The sequence below is a fragment of the Arachis duranensis genome, chromosome 3 (genome assembly GCF_000817695.3).
Source record: "Arachis duranensis cultivar V14167 chromosome 3, aradu.V14167.gnm2.J7QH, whole genome shotgun sequence".
NCBI classification, from domain to species: Eukaryota; Viridiplantae; Streptophyta; class Magnoliopsida; order Fabales; family Fabaceae; genus Arachis; species Arachis duranensis.
In genome coordinates, this window is record NC_029774.3 from 83857821 (window position 1) to 83867095 (window position 9275).

Here is a 9275-nt window from a genome sequence, read left to right on the forward strand (position 1 = left end):
TTGGGAGCTACTATCTTCCCACAGACTTTGTTGTCCTGAAAATGGATGAGAATCCTATCTACCCCATCATTCTGGGAAGGCCATTCCCAGCCACAGCTAGAGCACTCAAAGATGTAGAGCGAGGAGAGTTAGTGCTGAGAATACATGACGAGCAGCTCACTTTCAATGTTTTTAACCTCTCACAAGAAGCAGATCATGATGACAATGAGCTAATGGAGGAGCCAAATAAGGAAGCACAAGCACCACACGTAAGGACTCCTATGGTCAACAACCAATGTAATCAGAAGGAGAAACAGCCAAGTGTAATCCAAAAGGAACCAGACCCACCAAAATCACATGAAATAGACAACAAAACCATCCTCAGAAAGGAAACCACAAAGAACAAGTTGGCATCAACAGACACAAGAAAAAAAAGTCCCAAGGGGATGGAAAAATAAGAAAATTCCTACAGAAGATTTCTCACCAGGTGATGAAGTGGTCTCTACATACTTTCCATCTATACCACATCACCTCCCCACTATTCTATCTCAGCTACCTCCAATGTACACCATCAATAAAATCTTGTCCTTAGAGCATATGGAGCTTATCAACAAAGCCAATGGATATAGGTTCACTGCAAGGGGAGAAGACTTCAAGCACAATCAACCACCTTGACAAGGACCATACGTCAAGCTAATGACGTTAAAGAAACGCTTCATGGGAAGCAACCCATGATTCTTATCCCCTCTTTTCAATTCTCTAGTGTTAGTTAATAAAGTAAGATCATGAATTTCAAAACAACTTTGACAAACATTTAACAGAACTCTTACATGCAACATATAGTGAACAACAAGTTTGGTGTTCAAGGCACATCAAGATGGCATGAACATAACTTATGTCATTTTGGGCTAAGAGTCTTGATTAAACCCTTAAACACCACATGATTACAAACTAAGTTTGGTGTCACCAATGTGCATATATGAGCATTAAAGAAGTACAACAAGGCAGTCATAAACTTTCTTCGAAGGAATATCTTCACCAGGTTTGGAGTGCCACGAGCCCTCATCAGTGACGAAGGGAGCCATTTCTGCAATAGACCATTGGAAGCCCTACTCCTACGATATGGGGTGAAGCATAAGGTTGCCACACCTTATCATCCCCAAACAAGTGGGCAAACAGAGATATCTAACCGAGAGTTGAAAAGGATTCTGGAAAAGACTGTGGGGATATCAAGAAAGGACTGAGCGAAGAAGCTAGATGATGCTCTTTGGGCATACAAGACAGCCTTCAAAACACCAATTGGGATGTCCCCATATCAACTGGTGTATGGTAAGGCTTGTCACTTGCCATTAGAGCTTGAGCACAAGGCCTCCTGGGCCCTTAAAAAACTGAACCTAGACAGCACTGCTGCTGGTGAAAAAAGGGTCCTGCAGCTTCAAGAATTGGAAGAGTTTAGATCTCAAGCCTATGAAAATACCAAGATCTATAAGGAAAAAGGAAAAAGGAGACATAATCTCAAATTGGTACCAAGAAGTTTCAAAGAAGGGCAACATGTGCTTCTCTACAACTCTAGACTGAAACTCTTTCCTGGGAAACTCAAATCAAGATGGTCGGGACCCTTTCTTGTCACAAAAGTCTCACCTTATGGACACATAGAAATAATGGAAGAAGGCTCAAAGAGAAGATTCACTGTGAATGGACAAAGACTCAAACACTACTTGGGCAGTATGGGGGAAATCCCCAAAGAGAAGTATAACCTCAACTAAGGAAAGAATTGTCGAGCTAGCGACGCTAAAAAGCGCTTTGTTGGGAGGCAACCTAACCTGAGGTAACTCTCTTTTCATAAGTCTTTCAATAAAAATTTCAAGTTGGATTCTCTGTAGTGTGAGGAGCTAAGTTTGGTGTTACACACCAAAAATAATTCAAGGGTGAATATAGGGCTCTAAGTTTGGTGTTCCACCAAAAACTCCATCTAAAGAGTGCATTGCAACCCTTAGTGATGAAGCATTGCTCTAGCAATCAGAGAACTCACTTGACAGAGGCTCAACCTCTAATACATAAATTGTCTTTTTAGCTCATCGTTATTTCTTAATAAAAAGCACACAAAGTTCTTACATGCATCCAATTTGTCGAAGTAAGCAAAGAACTAAGTTTGGTGTTCACACACCAAGTTAAGTTCAGAAGCTCACAAGTATACATGCATGCTAACTTTGGGGAACAAGCAACTTTCAATAGTGTTGCAGGAATTCAATCAATCTGAGGGAATGAGCATACCACATCATCCAAGGAAACAGACTAGGATGCAAATGCTAGGACGAGAATATTAAGGAAGATATCATGAGGTTGTATTAAACCATCTCGAAATGCAGAACTCTAAGTGAAAAATGATTGAATAGAACTTGCATATTTTACTTGTTCCTCTTTATTCACATCCAAGTGTGCTAACTTAATGTCCCTGGTGATCACTTTCATCTTTCTTACTTGTATGCTTATCCGTTAAGTTAATCAAAAAGAAAATGTTATGAAAAGAATAAGAGTGAAGTTATTTTTAGAAGTAGGTTCTGAATGTTTATGGTAGGATGATTAGTAAGCTAAGTTGGTTCACCAAACAAGGAAAGAAAGTAACTATCTATCCTAAGTCCTATGTTTCAAACACATCCTTTGAGACTAACTAAACAACAAGATCCCAATAAGAAAAGAGAAAGAGCAATAAAAGTGAAAAAGGAAGAAACACAATAAGAAACAATGCTAGGCACCAAGGATTTCAAAATTGAGGCTTGTATCTGTGGTGTTTATGTGCAAGGGATATACTTGGATGAATAAGCTCTTAGGGGTGCCTTATCACTTGGTAACTTGGATTAACTAATCCGGGATTATCAGCTGAAAGTCTACTATCAAGAGTAACCTTTGCTATAGAGCACTTAGTAACCGAAGGAGGTGCTGGACACCAAGGTCTCAAGGAAGAAAAATAACAAACCATGGGCCTGTGGTGTGTATGTATGAGGGAAAGAGACTTGAGGGAGTAAGTCCTTAGGGGTGTCTTAACACCTAGCACCTTAAACCAACTGGTTTGGGAGTGTTGGCTGAAAGCTTATCATAAAGAGTCACCCTCTTACAAAGCACTTAGCAAAAGGACAAGCAAGCTTTAAGTTTGGTGTTATGATACCAGGGCATCTAGGCCAGTTTCACTGACCTTTTCTTTACTGTTATAGAGTAGTTTCATGCATTTTCTTAGTGAATAAGGCAAGTTTTAGATGAAAATACACTTACACCTTGATTCAAGCAACTATTGTGAATTTCATATGATTTCAAGAGGATTTTGCTGGAATTACATGATAAATTGATGATGCATAATCACATGACTTTGGCTAGAGCTTTGATGCACTTTATTTGCTTGATTTCAGGGCAAAGGAAGCAAGGAAGAACCACGTTAGTACTCACGTTAATCTAGTTAACGTGAACACTAATGTGGAATGGTAAATAACGTGGTAGTTAACATGGAGACAAAAGAGAACTCCAACTTTAGGGGAAAACGTGAACACCAGTAACGTTTTGCTCCAACGTTAGTGGTGAAAGTGAACCGTTCCAAAACTTGGCAATGAGCCACATTAAGAGTCACGTTAACTTAGTTAACGTGAACTCTAACGTGGAAGAGAAGAACAATGCCAACGTTAGTGACACTCACCTTTGTCACTAACGTTGGATCAACTAGCATTGCCTACGTTAGTGGTCACGTTAAGACCACTAACATGAGAGTTAACGTGGAGTTGAGGATTGATGAGCTAATGTTAGTGACACTCACTTTTGTCACTAACGTTGGAAGATGGCATTCTCTACTACGTTAAGAGTCACGTTAACTTAGTTAACGTGAGCTCTAACCTGGAGATTAGGGGCATTTGGAGCGTTAGTGAAAAAGGTAAGTGTCACTAACGCTCTCGAAGGTGGAGCATACCCACGTTAAGGGGTATAAGCCAACATAGCAACGTTATTGGGAAAGGTGAGTCCCAATAACGCTTGCGGAAGGGGTATAAGCCAACATTATTGGGAAAAGTGAGTCCCAATAATGTTAGCAAAGATCTAGAAGGCAACGTTAGTGGTCACGTTAGTGCCACTAACGTTGGAGTTAACGTGAGGTATTTGAGGGTGGAACATTAGTGGAAAAAGTGATTGCCACTAACGTTCTCGAATCCACAATGTCACTTAACGTTAATCTCACTAACGCCCATGCCTAATTCATACTTCTCTGCAAGCTGGGCCCACTAAAGATTAGAACTGCTTCAACTCAAGATCTAGAGCCCACATCCAAGACTTGAAGAACTCACTAGAAGATCAAGAGGAGTAGTATATATAGGAGTAGATTTGAACTATAGAGGAGCTTGGCACTTGGGAGAACTACCTCTGTATATTTAGTTTTCTGCACTTTTAGCATGGATTCTTCTTTTCTGCCATTTTTTATTTCTAGAGCTATGAACAACTAAACCCCTTTCATTGGGTTAGGAAGCTCTGTTGTAATTTGATGGATCAATTATAGTTTTCATTCTTCTTTGATGAGCGGATATTTTATACGCTTTTTGGGGGTAATTTCATGTAGATTTTAGTATGTTTTAGTTAGTTTTTAGTAGATTTTTATTAGTTTTTAAGCAAAAATTATATTTCTGGACTTTACTATGAGTTTGTGTGTTTTTCTATGATTTTATGTATTTTCTAGCTGAAATTGAGGGAGCTGAGAAAAAATCTGATTCAGGCTGAAAAAGGACTGCTGATGCTGTTGGATTTTGACCTTTTGGCACTCGGAATGGATTTTATGGAGCTACAAGAGTCCCATTGGAGCGCTCTCAATTGCGTTGGAAAGTAGACATCCAGGGCTTTCCAGAAATATATAATAGTCCATACTTTGCACGAAGATAGACGATGTAAACTGGCGTTCAACACCAGTTCCATGTTGCAGTCTGGCGTTCAGCGCCAGAAACACGTCACGAACCAGAGTTGAACGCCAAAAACACGTTACAACTTGGCGTTCAACACCAGAAACAGCCCAGGCACGTGAGAAGCTTAAGTCTCAGCCCCAGCACACACCAAAAGTGGGCCCCAGAAGTGGATTTCTGCACTATCCATCTTAGTTTACTCATTCTCTGTAAACCTAGGTCACTAGTTTAGTATTTAAACAACTTTTAGAGACTTATTTTGTATCTCATGACATTTTTAGATCTGAATTTTATACTCTTTGACGGCGTGAGTCTCTAAACCCCATTGTTGGGGGTGAGGAGCTCTGCAGCGTCTCGATGAATTAATGCAATTATTTCTGTTTCTCATTCAAATATGCTTGTTCCTATCTAAGATGTTCATTCGCGCTTCACTATGAAGGAGGTGATGATCCGTGACATTCATCACCTTCCTCACCCCATGAACGTATGCCTGACAACCACCTCCGTTCTACATCAGATTGAATGAGTATCTCTTAGATTCCTTAATCAGAATCTTCGTGGTATAAGCTGGAATTGATGGCGGCATTCATGAGAATCCGAAAAGTCTAAACCTTGTCTGTGGTATTCTGAGTAGGATTCTGGGATTGGTTGACTGTGACGAGCTTCAAACTTGCGAGTGTTGGGCATGATGACAAACGCAAAAGAATCAATGGATTCTATTCCGACATGATCGAGAACCAACAGCTGATTAGCCGTGCTGTGACAGAGCAATTGGACCATTTTCACTGAGAGGATGGGAAGTAGCCATTGACAACGGTGACACCCTACATATAGCTTGCCATGGAAGGAGCCTTGCAAATTCTGAAAGTAAGAAAACAGTATGTTGTAGAGATTCAGAGGACAAAGCATCTCCAAAACTCCAACATATTCTCCATTATTAAGTAACAATTATTTATTTTATGCTCTTTTATTTTTCGTAATTCAAACTTATAATTATAATTATCCTTTCTTGTTTTTCTTGTGCTTTTCCAAAGCATTAGTCTTCCAAAAGGAATTATCCCTCTTCAAAACAAGTGTTACCTTTACAGCTCAATTGGCTAGAGCATTGGCTTATGTTCTTGGTAATTGGATGTCTTCTTTTTAAAATCTTTTTCAAAAATAATTTTTCTTGATTTAATCTTGTGTCAAACTTTAAGTTTGGTGTTTTCTTGTTAATCTTTCTATAATTTTCGAAAATTTTATTGTGGTTTTCAAAAAAATTTTAAGTTTGGTGTTCTTTCTTTTGTTCTTGTTGTTCTTGTGAATCTTCAAGGTGTTCTTGAGCCTTCTTTGTGTTTTGATCTTAAAATTTTTAAGTTTGGTGTTCCTTGGTGTTTTCCCTCCAAAATTTTCGAAAACAAGGAGCATTAGATCTAAAAATTGAGTCTTGTGTCTTTTGTGTGTTTTTCTCTTTCATCAAAAAAATTCAAAATTCAAAAAATATCTTTTCTAACTATTTTTAAGCTATATTTTCGAATTTTTTTTATAAAAATTCAGATTTCAATTTCAAAATTTTTCAAATCGTATCCCTTTTAAGATTTTAGATTTCAAAAAAAATCTTATCTTTTCAAAATCTTTTTCAAAATCAAATTTTTTCTTTTTTTTCTTTTTTTGAAAATTATTTAAAAATATTTTTCAAAATCTTTTTCTTAATTTTATTTCAAATTTTCGAAAATTTAGCTAACAAGTAATGTGATTGATTCAAAAATTTTGAAGTTTATTACTTTCTTGTTAAGAAAGGTTCAATCTTTAAATTCTAGAATCATATCTTTTAGTTTCTTGTTAGTCAAGTAATTAATTTTAATTTTAAAGATTAAATTTTTTTTAATCATATCTTTTTCTCATATCTTTTATATCATATCTTTTTAAATTATATCTTTTTCAAAAATTTGATTTCAAAATATCTTCTTATCTTTTCAAAAGTTGATTTTCAAATCTTTTTCAACTAACTAATTAACTTTTTGTTTGTTTCTTATCTTTTTCAAAATATCCTAACCACTTTCTCTCTCCTCACTTTTTCGAAAATCTTCATAAAATATTTTTAAATTATTTTTTATTTTATTTTTATTTTTATTTATTTTTATTGTCGTCTTTATTTTATTTTATTTTTTTATTTTATTATTTCGAAATTTTTAATAAATAAAATAAATCCAAGTCATCTCCCTTTCTCCATCATGGACCTAAATGGAAATGAACAGTCCAGAAGGACTCTGGGGTCATATGCTAACTCCACTACTGCTTCATATGGGAGTAGTATCTGTATACCCTCCATCGGAGTCAGTAGTTTTGGGTTGAATCCTCAGCTCATTATCATGGTGCAGCAAAGTTGTCAGTATTCCGGTCTTCCACAGGAAGAACCTACAGAGTTTCTGGCACAATTTTTACAAATTGCTGACACAGTACATGATAAGGAAGTAGATCAGGATGTCTACAGATTATTACTGTTTCTATTTGCTATAAAAGACCAAGCTAAGAGGTGGTTAAATAACCAACCTAAGGACAGCATAAAGACATGGAAACAGCTGTCAGAAAAATTCCTAAATCACTATTTTCCTCCAAAACGGATGACACAGCTAAGGCTGAGCATCCAAGGCTTCAAACAAGGAGATAATGAATCCCTTTTATGATGCCTGGGAGAGATACAGAGAGATGCTAAGAAAATACCCCTCTGAAATATTTTCAGAGTGGGTGCAGTTAGACATCTTCTATTATGGGCTTACAGAAAGAGCTCAGACTTCTCTAGACCACTCAGCTGGTGGATCGATCCACATGAGAAAGACAATTGAAGAAGCTCAAGAGCTCATTGATACAGTTGCCAGAAATCAGCACCTGTACCTAAGCAGTGAACTTCTATGAAAGAAGAGGCTAAAACAGTGACTATTGAACTCAGTCCTGCAAATCAAGCTACTGAATTCAATCAGCAATTAGATTTTCTAACAAAACAGTTAGCTGAATTCAAGGAAATATTACAAGAAACAAGAATGGCTAATATGAATATGGAAGTACAGTTGAAGCAAACAGAATAGTAGTTATAAAAACAGATAACAGAAGAATGCCAAGCAGTTCAATTAAGAAGTGGAAAAACATTAAATACCTCACTTCAAGGCAGCAGGAAGCCAAGAAATGAACAAACGGCTACCCAAAATTCCTCTGAGGACAATCAGAGCCTAGAGAGGAATAATGCTAGCGCTGAACACCCAAACCATGCTCAGCCCTGGCGTTCAACGCCAGAAACAAGCAAGGAATTGGCATTGAACGCCCAAAGGAAGCACAGTTCTGGCGTTCAGACGCCAGAAACAGGTGAGGAGTTGGCGTCTAACGCCACTCCAGCTTCCACCCCTGGCATTCAATTGCCAGTAGGAGATCAGACACATACAAGTGCTGATAATAACCCTTCTAAAAAGGCTTCTCAACCCACATCTGTAGACAATAAACCTACAGCAACTAAGGTTGAGGAATACAAAGCCAAAATGCCTTATCCTCAGAAACTCCGCCAAGCGGAATAGGATAAGCAATTTTCCCGCTTTGTGACTATCTCAGGACTCTTGAAATAAAGATTCTGTTTGCAGAGGCACTTGAGCAAATACCCTCTTATGCTAAGTTCATGAAAGAAATCTTAAGTCATAAGAAGGATTGGAGGGAAACTAAAAAAGTTTACCTTACTGAAGAATGCAGTGCAGTCATTCTAAAAAGCTTACCTGAGAAGCTTAAAGATCCCAGAAGCTTTATGATACCATGCACATTAGAGGGTACTTGTACCAAGCAAGCTCTATGTGATCTTGGGGCAAGTATCAACCTAATACATGCATCTATTATCACAAAGCTTGGTTTGACTGACCAACCCGGATATGTCTCCAACTTGCTGATGGCTCCATTAAATACCCATCATGCGTGATTGAAGACATGATTGTCAAGGTTGGGCCATTTGCCTTTCCTACTGACTTTGTGGTGCTGGAAATGGAGGAGCACAAGAGTGCAACTCTCATTCTAGGAAGACCTTTCCTAGCAACTGGCCGAACCCTTATTGACATCCAAAAAGGGGAAGTAACCCTAAGAGTCAATGAAGATGAGTTCAAGTTGAATGTTGTCAAAGCTATGCAGCATCCAGACACCCCCAAATGACTGCATGAGCATTGATATTATTGACTCTATGGTAAAAGAGGTCAATATAACTGAGAGTCTCGAATCAGAGCTAGAGGATATCTTTAAAGATGTTCAGCCTGATCTGGAGGAATCAAAGAGAATAATAGAACCTCTGAAAATCCCTCAGGAAGAGGAGAAACCTCCTAAACCCAAGCTCAAACCATTACCACCATCCCTAAAATATGCATT